Consider the following 17,367-nt stretch of genomic DNA (forward strand, 5'->3'; position numbering starts at 1 on the left):
TTTGACTTTAGTTTTTTCTCTGTACCTTGTTTTTATGAAATTATTAATTTCTAGACACTACAGGAGAAGAGGGTATGGAGTTGAAACCCTTTAACTAAATGTCACAACAATCTAAATTTCTGCAGTACAGAAACATCCCTGCCCTTGTAAATGATTCCCTTGTTTCAAACAACACTTGATCCGGCCTAAGTTCCAATGTGACTGTGGAATTTTGATGGGTCTTTAATATTTGTTGTCAAAAAAATTGATTTGAACTATTTACAAAGTCAGGGCTTATTTCTTTATATGTGATGTTAAGGCCAATTGTTGAGAGCAGTTCTGTCAGTTAGCAAACGATTAGAAATTGGCCCCAAAGTCTGACACTTTTTAGAAACATGTGTTTGCTGTACATGCCCCCAAACATTCAAGGTGAAATTCCCTTCAGCTTTTGCTAAGTTTTGGAGTCGGAGTGTACCGTTTTACCTTGGGGGGGGGTGTGTGTGTTTGTTTATATAAGAAACAAGAAGCAGTTATTTATTACGTCTCAGCACATTTTGCATCTGTTGCATTGCCCAAATCATGTTTATGTTAAAACTGGCATTTCACAAACAAGTATGAGAACTATAATATTTTATTAGTTCCAAGTGCATACTTTACTCTTTCAAGAGTGATTGAAGGGTTTCTTTGTGCAGTTGACGTAGCTGTGACATTATCTGTTGAGGCCTGAACGCTGAATATTGATTCCCTCCGTGAGCTTGAACAAGTCGGGCTCATGAATCAGAACTGTCTGGTGATCTGGGGTTTTCTGGTTCGTTTTTTTTTTTTTCTCCACTCTTAGAGCAAAATGGGTAGTTTACTGGTTTTTTTTTTTTTTTTTTTTTTGATGTGAACCATTTTTTTTTAGTCTTTATTGAATTTGTTACAATATTGCTTCTGTTTTATAGTTTGGTTTTTTGGCGGCAAAGCATGTGGGATCTTAGCTCCCTGACCAGGGATTGAACCCGCACCCCCTGCGTTGGAAGGCAAAGTCTTAACCACAGGACCGCCAGGGAAGTCCCAGCTTGCTGGTATTTTACATCCCACATTTTAACCAGGGCCTTTCTTCAACCTACCTGCAAGGCAAGTGAGAGCCCCAGCTGGTAACTGCTGCCTGGCAGGGACCACAGCTCTCGTCCACGAGAAATGACAAGAGATGACAGCTCCCTTTGGAATTTTTCCCGATGTCATTCACTCCCCACGTGGCTGACACCCTCAGATGGTCGGTCAGCAGCTGGTGGCCCAATACCCACGTGGTTAGTTAGCTGCTGAGTGTTGTCAGTGCTCTGCTGGTACATCACTTTCCAATCCCTTTTATATTCCTAGTTTTCTACAATTCCTTTGTCAAATAAAATTCTACTTGACTATCTCTAAGAATAGTCAATAAACTCTGGGTCAGTTCTCGTACCGGTCTGGTCTGGGAATGAGTTTTTCTGTGTGCAGAGTTAACCTAGCTACTGTAAATGGACGGTCACGTTTCAACCTGCATGGCGTATTGATTCTTTTGGATGGCTTGGGACCTTTCAGTCTGTCACAGAGGTTTTATGGGGACCCGTCATCCTCGTATTGTAGGGCGGAGAAAATCCCTCTGTGAGATGCCCAGCCGACTTAATTCTGGACATACTGGTGGTGACTTTTCTGATTTTCACTTCTGTAACGAAATACTTTGAACTAAATATTCAAATGTTTTTCCCCTTTTTATTTCATTGGGTCCTGCTAAGTCATAAGTATGAGGGGTAACTGAATTTCTAATTTAAACGAGGCTTTTTTTCTACTTAAATTTCTAATTTAAACGAGGCCTCCAGTTACAGTATCTGCCAAACAAATTTTATGTGTGTATGCTGACAAAGGAGCGCTTCTCCGGGTTTCTGTGAAATGTCGTACAGAAGTTTAAAATATTCAGTTACATGGAAACGTTTAATTAATCACTATGGAGAAAATAATACATCACATGAAGCTAGGAAAGCCCCAGAAATTCCAACTTTTTTATATTTATACATCAAAACCATTCTCATTTGTACTAAATGGGGTCACGAGAGCTGGAATTTGTGAAAGAAGAATTTTTAAGAGTATTAAAGTAGTTTCAGGGCCTTCCCTGGTGGCACAGTGGTTGAGAATCCGCCTGCCAATGCAGGGGACATGGGTTTGAGCCCTGGTCTGGGAAGATCCCACATGCCGCGGAGCAACTAAGCCTGTGCACCACAACTACTGAGCCTGCGCTCTAGAGCCCATGAGCCACAACTACTGAGCGCACGTGCTGCAACTGCGGAAGCCCACATGCCTACAGCCCGTGCTCCGCAACGAGAGAAGCCACTGCAACGAAGAGTAGCCCCCGCTCTCCACAACTAGAGAAAGCCCGCGCGCAGCAACAAACACCCAACACAGCCCAAAATAAATAAAGAAATTTATTAAAAAAAAAAAGTTTCGGATACCTATATATCTCAAAGTAGGCTAGCACTGCTACTGCATTAGGGAACCTGATTACAGGAATAAAGATTATAACTGGTCCATTTTCTATATGTAAACAGGCCCTGGCCAAGGACTCAAAGATAACGTCTGCTCTGAAACATTAACTGCTGCTTCTCAAGCCAGTCCGAACAAAAAACATGAGGTTAATACTGACCTCTGTCTTACCCGATGATTTTAAAGGTTATGCAGAGGTACGTATCAACCCACCAAATTTTAGGTTTTCACGATCACAGTTTTTGGCACCTGACAAAACTGTTTACATATTATATTTGCTACCTTAATTACCTCTTACTGTCTGTGAGAGGTAATTACCTCTTACTTAACCTTTAGCTAGAAAGTTATTTTGAACAGCGGTTCCAACTTGGCATGTTTCAGCGTGTCATTTATTCCAAAGAGATGGTGCGGTGAAGGTGATTTGAAGGTGATGGGAGAAAATGCTCACCCTTGTCAGTGACATCACTGCCTGGCACTGTTAGAAGTGGGACTTCAGGACGCCCAGGCCTGTGCTTCAGCCCAGAGCACAGATGAAGGCAAACGCAGAACCTGCACCCAGCTGCGTGCACACAGACCCACAAGGCCAAGAGCCCCACGGTCAGCAACTGAGTGCTTATTACGTTAGGCTCGTTTCAGATATTTCACATGGTTTCAACCTTATGAAAGCAAACTCAGGATGGGTTTGGTAGGGGAGGTAGCACAGGAAAAAGCAATTCTCAGTCTGGATGAGAACCTGAGTCCCAGCTATTCAAAATGGAACAGAGATTCTCTGAGAAGCCCCAAGAAAGGTTGTGTCCCATTCCACGATGTGACTTGCAACTATTAATATTAATAGCTTTACTTTTTTTCCCCAGTGTGCTTTGGGAAAAGAAGTTTTATTTATCAAAATGTTGTACAGTTTAAGAGTGATCGAAACACAATTCCTTTTTCTAACAAGATTCTTACAGCCCACTTTTATACTATATATTATTAGTAATTAACACTCTTTAATGTTTATAATTATCTTTCCCCCTTGAGGAACAATGCCAACTGTTTGAGTATCCATTTTCAAAATAAGAATCAGCACAATTTCTTACAATGTATTGAATCAAGAAAATAGTAGAAATTAAAAAATTTTTATTTTCACAGACAGCTATTTGTAAAATGGTGAGTTTAGATGATGTTTGAGAAAAACAGATTTAAAGTAAAATGATGTTTTAAAGTAAGTATTTATGCACCTGATTAATTAGAAACAAATCCTTCTGTGATGACATGTTTTCCTGAAACTATCTGCTCACCATCAGTATAGAATAAATTTCAGATTATGTATATATTTGGTGTTGATTTACAAGCCAAAGGCTTGTTGTTTTTACTATTAAGATGTGTGTTAGCATATAAAAGGCTAAAATTTAAAGCACTGATTCAGGACCCTGAAATCAATAAATATACATAAGGACACAACAATAGCTTCTAAAAATTACAATTTATTAGAATAAATAATACCTCATTACAATTTTAAAGGAATTTTACTATTAAAAATCATTACCATATAACTGGCAAATTCTTCAGGAAAAAAAATCAGGGATGAAAAATGTTTTTTCAGCCCATCACCCTGTTCCATTGTGTATCATCCTAGCTAGACATGCAGGAACCTTATTTCGGAGACTTCTTAAAAGCTGGCTCCTAGGGGCACAGGGCTTATGGAGCATCTCCGGGCTGGCTTCTAAAGTGCATTCCAAATAAAAAGCTGTTCTCTCACAGCAGTTGCCCAAATGCCTAAAATTTTCGCTCGAGTGGGCTGCCTCTCCTCCCAACAGATTTCTCCATCTTACAGAAGTGTCCTCAGGATAAGATGCCTTCTTAATGTTCTTTAAGGTCCCATAAATGCCCACACGTGTTCCCCGCCAGGTAACACAGGAAGGGCACGGCATGCTCAACACTCAGGATGAGCCTCTCTCACCCGGCCGAGCTCCGCCAGACCAGACACCTGGGTGGTACTCACAGTCCCTCCCGGAGCCTGGGGCTCCCTGCCATCTGTCGGCATGCGAGGTCACCCTGAGCATGGTGGGTGAGCCCTTTGTGATCTAAGCCCTGGATGCTCAGCTCTGGGTGTGCCCTGAGCACCCGGGGCCCCCGAGGTCTAGGGCAGGCTCTGGGCATCAGGTGACTCTAACGTGCAGCCAGGGCACAGCACCCCTCATTCTAGACCCTTCCCCTTGCTCCAGGATAACTCGCCAGACCTCAGGTTCCAGGAGGCCACAGGGCACTGGGTGTGGAGCCGTGCAGCCGACACTGCCACGCCAGGCATACCCCACTCCCTTTCTGCTCTTTGCTCATCCCTCTGGGCACAAGCAGAGATGCAGCTTCCTCTGTGGAAAAGGCCAAGTCCTCAAGAACCCCAAGCCCCAGGCTGCTTCAGAGCACGTACCAGCTGTGGCTGACACAGTGTTGGAAAGGAGGCAATTTCCTTTATGAACTTTTCAGGCAAGTTCAATGCCTCTAAAGTAAGAGTCCATGTAATAGTATTAGGGTAGCCAAAAAGTTCGTTCGGGATTTTCCGTAAGATGGTATGGAAAAAACCCGAACGAACTTTTTGGCCAGCCCAAGTTGAACCAGATGTTAACTTCAGATATTTTTGACTTACAAAAAGAGCAATTTCATGTGGCTCAACCTAACGCACTGCAAAAGAGTACAGAAGTTACTCAAGAGAATTAAAAAAAAAACCCACAGAGTTTGAGCAGACCTGGTGGATGCTACGTGCTCGGTGGACACCAGCTGCTGGTGTTACAGTTCTCACTGCTGTTGTCATTATTCGGTCTTTACATCAAGTCTAATCAAAGAGGCACTGCCGAGCGGGGACAGGCTCTCTGACTGATTCTGAATGAAAACCCAGGCACAGGGCGAGAACTCACCCACAGGGACTCTAGCCAGGGCAAACAGGAACACGTTGGTAGCTGCTCCAAGAATACGATAGCCCAGGGCACTGCACAGGATGCACACCAGCAAGGAAGACCGTCTTCCGACATCACTCCAGCAGCCCTGAGGAAGCAGGGAGAACAGAAAGCCTCTGACTCCCTGTAAGTAACCATACCACCCCGGAAATACCCCCAAAACATGACCCGGTGGGAAAGGGAAAGGAAACATTGGGGGACTGGGTTTCAGATCCTGTGCCTTTTGACACAGTAAGTTATTTTCTCTGATCTTTCACATGCTGAGTGGGAAAACACAACATAGTTTTTTTTAATCACCCCAAAGGCTAAGATACCAAAGAAAGCATCTGTGATCATCTGATAGCAAAGAGTGGCTGGAGGGACGGGGAAAGATAATTCTTAAAGCCTCATTGTGTCTTCCTTCTCAGTGTTTTGTGCAACTTAACTCCTTAGTAACCACAGTCACCATTTAGAACTTGAGAAAATACAGAAAAAACAAAATGAATATTAAAATACCTCATAATCCCAAATCTACATACGTTTCTAACAAAACGACCACACTGCACACATTTTGTAGCTTGCTTTTCCACTTAACATCTTGATCATCATTCCATGTCATTAAGAACTTGCCTTTATCTTTCCTCAATTTTCATTTCAATGGATTTTAGAAATTCTCCACTCTTTTGACCTGGGAGAGGTCACTGGCCTCCCATGTTCATAGGGCAGTGATGTAATCCGGCAGCTACGCCCTGGGCCCTGGGCCAGGCTGTCCGGGTTCAGCTCCAGACTCTCATCAGTCCACATACTGCACGTGTATCAGTCAATATAATTACACACAGAGGCACATCTCTGAGTTCAGCTTCTCTATTGTAAAGTAGCAGTAATCATAATATCTGCCTCGGAGATTCCTCTCCCCCGTCAACACTTGCCATGTGCTTTATGTAAAAAAAATGAATCATTAAAAACCCATAACCCCCAGACTGGTGGTTAAGACTGGTTATTATGAGGATTAAATGTTATAATGTGCTTAGAACAGGGCCTGACACATCATAAGTACTTGATAAATACTAGTCACTTTAGAGAATGGACTTGAGGATATGGGGAAGGGGAAGGGTAAGCTGTGACAAAGCGAAAGAGCGGCATGGACATATATACACTACCAAACGTAAGGTAGATAGCTAGTGGGAAGCAGCCGCATAGCACAGGGAGATCAGCTGGGTGCTTTGTGACCGCCTGGAGGGGAGGGATAGGGAGGGTGGGAGGGAGACGCAAAAGGGAGGGGATATGGGAACATATGTATATGTATAACTGATTAAATTTGTTATAAAGCAGAAAATTAAAAAAAAGAATAGCAGCAAGAATTACCCTGAAGACTTGTAAAAAAAAATACTAGTCACTCTTATTAAAATGCATATAGTAAAAAATATTAGACTAATCTCATTTAGCAAATCTTTTCTTTGCAAAGATTTGTTTTTAAAATTAAAAATTTTAATGAAACTTTTAAAATATGTATTTACAAAAGCAGTGGTTAAAGAAGACATTTTAAGTAGGTATTCCTCTATCTGAAGGTTTTCTAAGGAAGGTTCTCATTAAATTACAGCTATGAGATACATGAAATGTGCTTTGTAAGCACCAACATAATAAAGCAAAGGATCAATTTGAAAAAGAGGGTTGGGCCACAGCTGGCAATAAAAATTCATGAAGTGCTGCTGTGTTCCAAGTGCACTGGTAAGTCCTGCTGATAAACATAAACAAACAAATCAAGCCTGGTCTTTATTCTCAGGGAGGATGGAGTCCAGTAGGAGAAAGGCACTTGAGTAATTAAAATACACTGTGATTTAACTGACAAAATATATACACACATATCAAGTATTCTGGTAGTGAGTTTCCAAAGAAAACAGAAAAGACATTTATTAAGATGTATCCTAAAATTCTTTACTCACAAGAAAGAATATGAAATATGACATGTCACTCTACAAGCAAATGCGTTAGTTTCGTATATAATCCGATAACACATCTATTAAGGCAGTGACAGGGGGCGTGTAGGGAAACAGTAATATGTGCTTAGAGTTTAGATACTGAGATTAGGGGACTTTGTCAAATTATTTAAACTTTGTAAGTCTTAATTTCCTCCTACATAAATGGGAGATACCCAAATACTTTCCTGGGTCACTGTAAGGATCAAATGAGAATATGACTATTACTGTTAGGCCAATTTAAAACATGAATGACTTCCACAAAGAAATAATCAGGGAGTAACTGGTTATTTAAGAACTCGTGAAGGGATCTGACCGAATTCCTCTATTTTAAAGTATATTTTAGGGACTTCTCTGGTGGTGCAGTGGTTAAGAATCCGCCTGCCAATGCTGGGGACACGGGTTCGAGCCCTGGTCTGGGAAGATCCCACATGCCGTGGAGCAACTAAGCCCACGTGCCACAACTACTGAGCCTGAGCTCTAGAGCCCGCGAGCCACAACTACTGAGCGCGCATGCCACAACCACTGAAGCCCGCGCTCCGCAACAAGAGAAGCCACCACAATGAGAAGCCTGCGCACTGCAACGAAGAGTAGCCCCCGCTCGCTGCAACTAGAGAAAGCCCGCGCGCAGCAAAGATGACCCAACACAGCCAAAAATAAATAAACAAATAAATTCATTAACAAGAACAAATGATAAAATATATTTTACACATGAGCCACTCTTCGGAAACACAGTGTTGTATGTACATGGTGCTCACTCACTGTGAGACCAGCTATTTAGACCAAGGTCACAGCTGATCAATCCCTGGGACAAAACTGACCATTCTGTTTGTACTGCACGAATGACTGGACGCCGAGGCCTCAGGACCAGCATGGTGCAGTGGAGGGCACACAGGAGCAGGGAAGAAGGGGCACATCAGTGAGAGGTGCTGAACTGCAAACTACTGCGTGGTCAGAAGTGGCAGTGGCGAGATCAGCTCTGGATCTTTCTACCGCCTGCGGTCGGCGTACAACCCACCACTCCCAGTGGCTCCTCCGTCTATACACTTAAGTTTTATAATTGATAAGCCAGGTAGTTCAAAAAGGCCCAACTTCAAATAGAATCCTAAGATCTGAATGGATTTGATGATTGTCAATTAATTGAAACAAAACTGGTAATAACTTCTGTTTACATTCTTTTCTCCTAGTAAAAAGTTGGCAGGAATCATGGGAAAAACATGTTACAATTTAAAAAGTGGGCTCTCATTCTGACTCAGCGAGGTCCTTTCAGATCTAGCCACACAATCTCTTCAGGCCTATGTCTTCTCAGAGGTCAACTGAGGGAGAGAGATGACCGAGGGATCCTTCTTGAAATAAGGCCACTGCAAGTCCTCACCATCTGCACACTTCCTTTTTGGTAAACCTCAAACCCCTATTTTACTACAGCCATGATGGGTGGCCTCAGAGGCGTAGGGTTATACTTTCAAGATGTGTTGCCAGGTGGAAGAGGACTTACCACCAATGTGCTGGAAAAGAACTGCAAAATGCCACAGGAGTAGCCTGTAAAAAACGTAAGTAACATCTATAAAATCAGCTAGACCCATCACAAAAATGGATGAAATTAACAGAAAAACATTAGGGAAAAAAGACCATTTTTAAAAAGTAAATTACCCCATAATAATTTTTCAGATGGAAGAGTAAAGTAATATAATTTTTAGTAAAAGGCCTTCAGAATAAAATTGAGGGAAAGCAGAAGAGAGACTGGAGGCAAAGGTCACCCTTAGGGACCTTGAGAGAGTCCTTCTCACCCTGCGTGAGGCGAGAAGTCATGACTTCTCCATGATTATAACATTAGGCCACAGGTTCCCACAGGCAGGAGTCCAGGCCTAACCAGCTCCCTGGAGAGGCTCAGTAAGTACCTGTGACGTCACAGGCGGTGGGGGGCATGGGGGTGATGCGATACCTGGAAACCTCTCTGAACATACGTAGTCTAGGAAAAGATGAACTATATTTGCTCCAGGGTCGTACTTTGAAATAGTCTGAAAATTCATTTTATCCCCTTTTCAGTTCACCGTTGAATGTTACTTAGCTAAAAGACTGATGTGTTTTCAGGTACTCAGTTCAGGGGGGTTGAAAATCAGTGCTCTGAAAATGTGCAGGACTGCTCACCTACTATTCCAGCAATTGTTGGACTCGCTCCAAGAGACCTGACACGAAGGCTCAGTAAAGGGACGACCATGCTTACACCAAAGAAATCCTAAGCAACGAAACGCTCATTAACGCAAATTGGAAACTGAGGCCTGGGTGTTTTTAAAGTGATGATCCTAATTATAAACTGATTTAAAAAACCCCACAGTATCTAAAATTTTGGGCAAACAAGAACTCAAAATTGTATTCTACAGGAAGCTATACTCATCAAGTTCAAAGAATCAAGGAATCCAAATACAATGTGTAACAATAGTTGCCACCTGTAAATGCCTGGATCGCCCTGACGGAGAATCCATTTTAACTTTAGCCTCTTTGTCACTGATCCTTAATATTCAAGGAACATGTACTACATGCATTCCTCAAATTTAAAAAAATGGGGAGTAATGAAATGAGCAAAGAGGGAGGGATAATGAGTATTTCTGAGCAAAGCAGCACCTATTAAATAATGTGAAATTCCTCCCGGAGTCAAGGAAGGAGACCCATGTGCCGTCTATAGCCTGACAAGGTAAGACCTGAAGGGAAAGTCTCAGTACAGCAGAAAGGAGAGAGAAGGCTGGTGTACTAGGGGATGGCCTACTGTTCTTCACTAAGGCACAGAAGGTGCATGGGCTCTGGGGTCAGAGGTTTTCAATTCCAGCTCCATCACTTAATAAGCATGTGCCCTTAGAAAGTTATTTCGTGTTACCAGTGTCCGTGCTGTCATCTGTAAACAATGGGGATAACGGTACCTGCCTGGTAGAAACGGGATGAACATTAAGAGACATGATGTCTGAGTGAGGTCTGACACAGCAGAAGTGGAAATGTGTTCTCTTTCCTTCAAGTCTGGGGTAAGTACTGATCGTTTTGGCTAATACTCTGAGTTAGTAGAAAGACATTTTTTCCTTTAAGTTTTGTCTTCCTTCCTCTGTCACTTGGTTACCTGCTACAACCGGTTCAGGAGAGGAAAAACACATCTTGCACACACACACAGAGTTTTCTTTATACTCAACCCAAATTCCTTTTCCTGTAATCCTGGTTAAATAGAAATATCTTTTTTCTTCCACAATTAATCCTTTGCTTCCTTCTCTTGGTGGCTGCACATTAACCTAACATAGAAACATGAACTTCCAAATACGCTTCTTAGGGGCCCTTTTCCATGGTTACAGCTTTAGATGACCATATACTTAATATCCAGTGACCTTAAATAGCTGACACATTTATAATACCAGAACCATGGCTCATTATTTCAATTTTAAGATTACTTAAAACTTCCTCTGTTTCTGAGCCAATTTCTTCTGGGCTTTACTATCAGCTTTGCACCATCAGCCTGCTGATGTTTTATATGATTTATAAGACTCAAAATACATCAGCTAGCTGTTGAGTTTTCTGGATTTTTCAGAAAAGGAAACTCAATTGTGCAACAAGATTTTTTTTTCCAAAAAAATTCCCAGTACCACTTGTCATTTATTTCAAATGATTATTCTAAATAAGAAGGGGAGAGGAAGCTGTAAGTAGTCAGGCTGAAATCTATAGGAGGTAAATACGAAAACAGCAACTCATGATAGACTTACTTTAACACTTAGTGAGCCTGAAAAATATTACCTTTCTCTAGCCGGCTGCTAGCTCTTTCCTCTCAGGAAGTTCTGTTTTAAAATTGACTTCTCCGTAACTATAAAAGGCAACTTCTCCCTTCTTCTGAAGCCATAGCTTCTTCAAAACCACCCTCTTTTGAGTGCACTTCACATCTGGCAACTGGTCATGTGCTTATAACCATTTATAAGGAAATCAGGTGAGAGAGGACCACTTAAACCTTTCTTGGGGAACATCTACCTCTCTCAGTGATATATGATGAATACATTCTAAAGTTTCAGGACCCTTTTCAGGGTAGGAACCCAAACATTTCTTGATTAATGGATTATCTTTTTTTAAAAAAAGAATTATCACCTGACTAAAGCTGATTAAATGGAATCTAAATCTCTCCGGGTACCTGGAGGAAAGAAAGGACCGCAATCATAGATCTTAGCATCATCTTAGGATGCTAATCAAAAAGTACCTAGAGGGTCATTTTAGTCTTCCTTCCTGAACAAATTAAAACCTGGAAACACAGATAAGAGCTAAAAACAAAACATTTTGGCAAATACTTTAATCTTATTCCTTTCCTCTCCCAATTGGAAACCACCTTCCTAAAAGTCTTAGGGGTCTTTACATCCCTAGGTATATTAAAAATAACAACTAAATTATGTATAATATTCCTTAGATGTTAGCTAACAAAGAGCCTTTAGATTCTTCAAGGATACCCAAAGTGGCATATATTTTCATTGTTTACAACGTTTTCCATTAAAAAATTCCCTATTCTCTTTTAACTCTGGGAAATCTTACATTTTCTCCTTAAGATATTAGAGACCTACTGCTTCTTTCTAATTATTAAAATTATTAAAACTTTCCATCAGGCTTGCTAGATTAGACTGTGCCATGTGCACAGCATGTAGCCAACATACGAGAAGCTTGGAATATTCAAATCTGTATCGGAAGGCCATAGTGAATGATCTGCAAATTTATCTTTAAAATCTCAAACTATTTTGCATTCTCGTCATGTTGGTCTCCAAAACTCTCTGAACCCTGGTCTGGACTTTCCAGGTAAGGGTCCAAATCCTTTTCATCTGGCAGAGCCAGATTCCAGTACCATCTGAGTTAGGGTGGTCCCCATCCCCTACCAGAGCATGGATGACACAGAACTCCCTTTCCAAATTTGAAGAACCACCCACAGTGGACGTTTCTGAATTCTGGGTGACTGGATTGGAAGGCTGGAGAGGCACCACATCCTGAGACTGAACTAAGATTAAAGAAATGGGATCAGAAGGAGAGCCAGGCTCTGAACCCAAGCACTGAGCCTGGGGTGGGGTCTGCCACGGTAACTGGAGACACAGATCCTGGTGCAAACGTTGCTCTCCCTGGGTGTCTCACGGTTCTGTGTCTAAGGGATTTGATGAATATGCTTTCATCGTTGCCTTAACAACTACTAACTCAACATTAAACTTTACAGACTGTTGAACACCTTGCACTGAAGATGGGGAAGGAGGCTGTCTCCCCGCTCCTCTCCTAGCTAAGCACAGCTCAGCATCCTAACTCGAGTCAGGCATCAGACTGGGGAGTTGTGATCTTCACCTGCATCTGGGCAGAAAACAGTAATTCCTCTTTGCCAGGACCCAGTGCCCTTGGGGACCATCTTCAAGGCCTCAGAAGGCAGCCTTCTCCCATTGACACTTAAACCCGACCAGCTCCTTTTGTCTTCAAGATAAAGTCCCAGGCCCAGCAAAGAGGAAATCCTCCTGGGTCCTTGTTCCAAGGCTGCCCTAACCCGGATTAGCTCACAACCAGGGCAACTGAACCAGGCCTAGACTTGGGGATAGACGGTGAAGAGGCACATGTAGGGTTCCCTCATATAATGGCACAGGAATTACCAACACAAGCTTAGTTTTAGTTAGTAATACTGCAAGGTCTTCCCGGTTGGGAATGTGTATTACAGTGCCTGGAGCTCCTACCCCATAACAGGTTTTCAGAAATTTCATGAATAAATGGAGGGCCAGCTGGCTGGATGGCTTACCCTACCATACACTCAGTTTTCTAATCTTCCCATTCTACGTGGGAAATTAATAACTGTCCTTATTAAACCAGGACGCGCACACAAATCGTAACAAAACCGAACCTGCCTTGTGCAATATATAAACAGTTTGTCGAAAGGCAGATGTGTATAATTCACTGCGGTTTGCATTTTTAAGCATTCCAGTCTACCAGGAACCCTAAGGAAAATGTAGCTAATTCTGCCCAAGCGGGGTGATCAACAGAACTTCCCCACCTGGCCTGGTAAAAAGGACATATGTGTTCCTACCGTTCCCGCAGCTACTGCACAGCTGGGCTTCCCCAAGCTTGCCCGGAGCGCCCCTGCTGTCCAGGCTGCAGGTGATGCACCTCCCACAGGATCTAACACCCAGGGTCCCCCTCGAGCGCGACTCGGTCACCGAGTCACACCTGAAGCTGGTGCTGGAGCATCTTAAACAGCGGGGCTGCGATTGGGGGGCGCGAACTGGGCCCAGTGCAGGCGCGAAGGGCAGGCCTCATTTGTGGTCAGGTGCAGAGGTAAGGGGGTTACGGGGCAAGAGCGGGACTGAGAGGTAGGGAGGCATCACCAGGCAGACCGCTGCAAGGAAAAGCAGCCTTGATCGGGTTCCAGGTCGCGGACGCAGCCGGCACTTCGCGCCCAGCCCCGCACGCACTCACCAGGAATCCCACCAGGTAGAGACAAAGCAGGAAGCGGCGGGCTCCGACGGTACCGGGGCCGGGAGCCCCCGCCTGGGTCCCTGTCCTGGGTTTCTGCCGCGGCCACGGTGTCGCCGAGGCCAGGTTCCGGTCCGGAGCCCTGCCGCCTCAGCCCCAGCGTTCCTTACGCGAACACGCGCCGGGGGCTGCGCTCACGTGACAGGCCCGCGGCGCTGGCCCCGCCCCTAGGCGGAAGCGAGCGGCTGCGCCTGCGCAGAGCTGAACGCCGCGGGCGGCCCTTCTTGGGCTGTGCTTCCTAAGCAGGCGCGGCGGGGGAGTCTGCACGGGTTACCGCTGGTTCGCGTCCCGCCCGGGGAGAGGACGTGTGTGCACGACGCGCTGGTTTTGTGACGGTGATGATGAAGCTCTGCGTATCCTGGGGAGCCCGCCGCCCATGCTATTGGAGGACTGGAGGTAATTGAGAGGTAATTGAGATGATGAGCTTCACCTGAGGAGTGGTAGGGGTGGGCCTAGGTGGTAGCGCCGGCTTCGGTGGGAAGATGCGCAGACCGAGGGCCCTAGTTGGCTGTGACTGACCTGTAGAAAGTTCCTTTGGCCCCTCCCGGTTTCGGTTTGCCCCCTTGAAACACAGGAGGGCGTAGTGTGGACCAGGCTCCTGGAGCTGTGAGGGTTCCACAAAAGCCGCGAGCGCTTTCTCTGGGGCCCGCGACGGCCCCAGAATCTGGAACATTCGCTGTCCTTTTGGCAAGTTGGAGCCGCCTGGTTTTGAGGTTTTCCATCGCAAGAGGGTAGGGCTTCCACCAGGGGCGTAACAAAGGTTCTACTGAGAGGAGAGGAGACTGTTACATGGACGTTTGGGCCTCCAGATGCCACCAACCCGTCAGGAAGCAAAAGGGGTACCTCTCCTGGCTGGAGTGATGGGGCCTGGTTAGCGAGGAGAAATTGGGTGACGTACAGTGGAGTGAGGAAGGACTTTATGTGGAAAATTCCAGAAACACAGAAACAAAAAAAGATAGAACTCTGGAAGAACCAGTTCCTGAACTCGCGAAGGTAGAGTTTCATCCTTGTATGAGGTAAAGACCCCTGACCAGCTTATGTTTAGGCTGAGGACAAGTGAAGGAAGAAATAAGTAGGAAAAAAAAAGAAAAAAAATCTCAGTTTTGGAATTAGTGTCTCTTGTTATTCCTATAATAGCTGTTTCCAGGAATAAGTTGATTAAGGGACACTTCATTTCAAGCTTCATTTATAGATATGAAATTTTATGTTAATTGTCCTGCTGTTGTCAATTTGAATTAGGTCATTAACATTACTACTGTTTCTGAAATCTCTAGAAAAGTTTTCTCTAGATAAAGAACCTTGGCCAAAAAAAAAAAAAAAAAAAAAAAAAGAAATAGGTAGCAAAAGAAGGAAGCCATAGATATCAGCTAGGACCTTGGGCCCGGGCCCAGTACAGAAGTGAGGAAGCTTGTAGAAGCTTTGCATATTTTCTCTCTGTTATACATGTGGGTGTTCGCGTATGCTAATCTTCTTCTGTCTTCTTCCAAGTGTAATTTTACATACAAGCAGTTGGAGCCTAACTTGACAATTTAGTCTTTAGGTACCAGAAAATGTAGTAAGACTGACTGAATTTGAGGAGTAATTGAGGAATGTATAGAGCCAGAATGGGTGCAACGACTGTTGAGACTTTTTTTCTTTTGTTAGGTGGAAAAATAGAATTGTTTTATGAAAATTGAAATGTGAACAGAAGGATGCATTTGGAAGCTGAGTACAGAAAAATGGATTGTGCCAGTTTTCAGTTTATTGCTGTTAGCTTCAAATACACGCATTATTGCCCTGCTGTGGGATCCTGGAGCTGGACCCTGTAAACATATCTCCTTTGCTAGGTGGCATGATGTTTGTTAAACTCTGGCAATAGACCGTGCTGAGGGACACTGCATGGGGAAGGAGCTTCTCTTTCAGACTAATGTGCTTTGTGTGGCTGCCATGAGAATGTGAGACACTTAGTGTTCCTTAGCCCCCAGTAAGGTTCAGTGGCACCCATACAGGCGGCAAGTTCAGTGGGCATCCCAGCTGGTTTCCAGGGGAACCTCCCAGGTGCCCCAGCAGGTAACTTCCTGGCCATTTCCATAGGCACCCCTCTGGTGGCTTCCCAGTGAGTTTCATCAGTTTCCCAGCTGAATGCAGTAGGCAAGCACAAGGTATAAAAGACATCTGTATTTGATAGAAAGATATAAAATTGTCCCTATTCATAAACCACATGGTCATCTATGTAGAAAACACTAAGGAATCTACAAAAAAATGTACTAGAACTAGATCCCAATGGAGTTAAACTAGATAACAGAAAAGTAGCTGAAACACTCAGAAATATCTGGAGATTAACAACACAGTTCTAAATAACACATAGTCAAAGATACACTCTCAAGATAAATTTAAAAAAAATATTTTCAACTTAATGAAAGTGAAAATACAACTTATCAAAGTTGGCAAATGCAACAAATGTGCACTTGGAAATTTATAGCATTGAATGCATATGTTAGAAAAAAAGATCTAAAATCAATAATCCAGGATTCCACTGTAGGAAACTAGAAGAAGAGCAATTTTACTTTTTGTTTAGAACCAAGTTTCTGATCTGTATCACATTCCTTCTTCCTGAAGAACTTCCTTTAACATTTCTTATGTGCTGGCAGTGAATTCCCCCTGTCTTTATTGTATGACTAGGCTTGTTTTTTCCTTTACTTTTAAAAGGTATGGAATTCTAGAGTGAGATGTGGGTTTTTTCTTCATTCATTCCTTAAAAGATTTCACTCTATTGTTTTCATCCTTGTATATTATCTGATGATACGTCTGCTGTATTCTTCTGTAGGTAGTTTGTTTTTTTTCCTCTGGCTGCCTCTAAGATTTTATCTTTTTCTTTGATATTCAGCAGTTTGAATACGATAGGCCTACTTGTGTGTTTTTTCTATTTTGGTATTAATCCTGCTTTATACTCTCTGAGTTTCTTTGATCTGTTATTTGCTGTGTTTCTAATTTAGGAACATTTTCAGCCATATTTCTTCAAATATTTCTCTGCCCCATTTTCTGTCTTGTACTTCTGGGACTCCAGTGATGCAGTAGCATGACCTAATGCTGTTACCCATTAGACCTTGAGTGATGTGTTCTGTTTATTTTTTTCTTTCACTCTTTTTTTCTTTTCATATTTCAGCTGGGATAATTTCTATTGATCTGTCTTCAAGTTCACTGATTCTTCCCTTGTCTGTGTTTAGTCTGCTGGTGAAATTGTCAAAGACAATCACCATCTCTATTATTGCATTTTGATGTCTAGAACTTGCATTTGATTTTTTCTTACAGTTTACATCTCTCTGCTGAAGATGCCTATATGGTCTTAAATATTGTCTACCTTTTCCAACATAAGCTTAACGCATTTATCATAATTATTTTAATTTCATTGTGTGATAATTTCAACATCTGTGTCATATCAGGGTTTGGTTATGATGATTGCTTTGTCTCTTCAGACTGTGTTTTTTCTTTCTTTTTTAAAAACAACATTACTGAGATATAAT

At 43.0% G+C, this 17,367-nt stretch overlaps 1 protein-coding gene across 10 annotated transcripts in view; it reads left to right on the forward strand.

The window, feature by feature from the left end:
• Window positions 1–14,065: 14,065 nt before the first annotated feature.
• TMEM182 (transmembrane protein 182) overlaps window positions 14,066–17,367 on the forward strand; it is a 289,764-nt gene continuing 286,462 nt past the window's right edge. For 6 of the 10 annotated variants that reach the window (XM_081254473.1, XM_081254475.1, XM_081254474.1 and 3 more), the window contains exon 1: window positions 14,066–14,271. The gene's annotated coding sequence lies outside the window, so the exon portion shown is untranslated. The remainder of the gene's footprint in view (window positions 14,272–17,367) is intronic. The other 4 variants (XM_081254469.1, XM_081254471.1, XM_081254468.1 and 1 more) reach the window with 4 other exon arrangements.

The sequence above is a fragment of the Mesoplodon bidens genome (genome assembly GCF_964165515.1).
Source record: "Mesoplodon bidens genome assembly, chromosome: 14".
In the NCBI taxonomy this organism is placed as follows: domain Eukaryota; kingdom Metazoa; phylum Chordata; class Mammalia; order Artiodactyla; family Ziphiidae; genus Mesoplodon; species Mesoplodon bidens.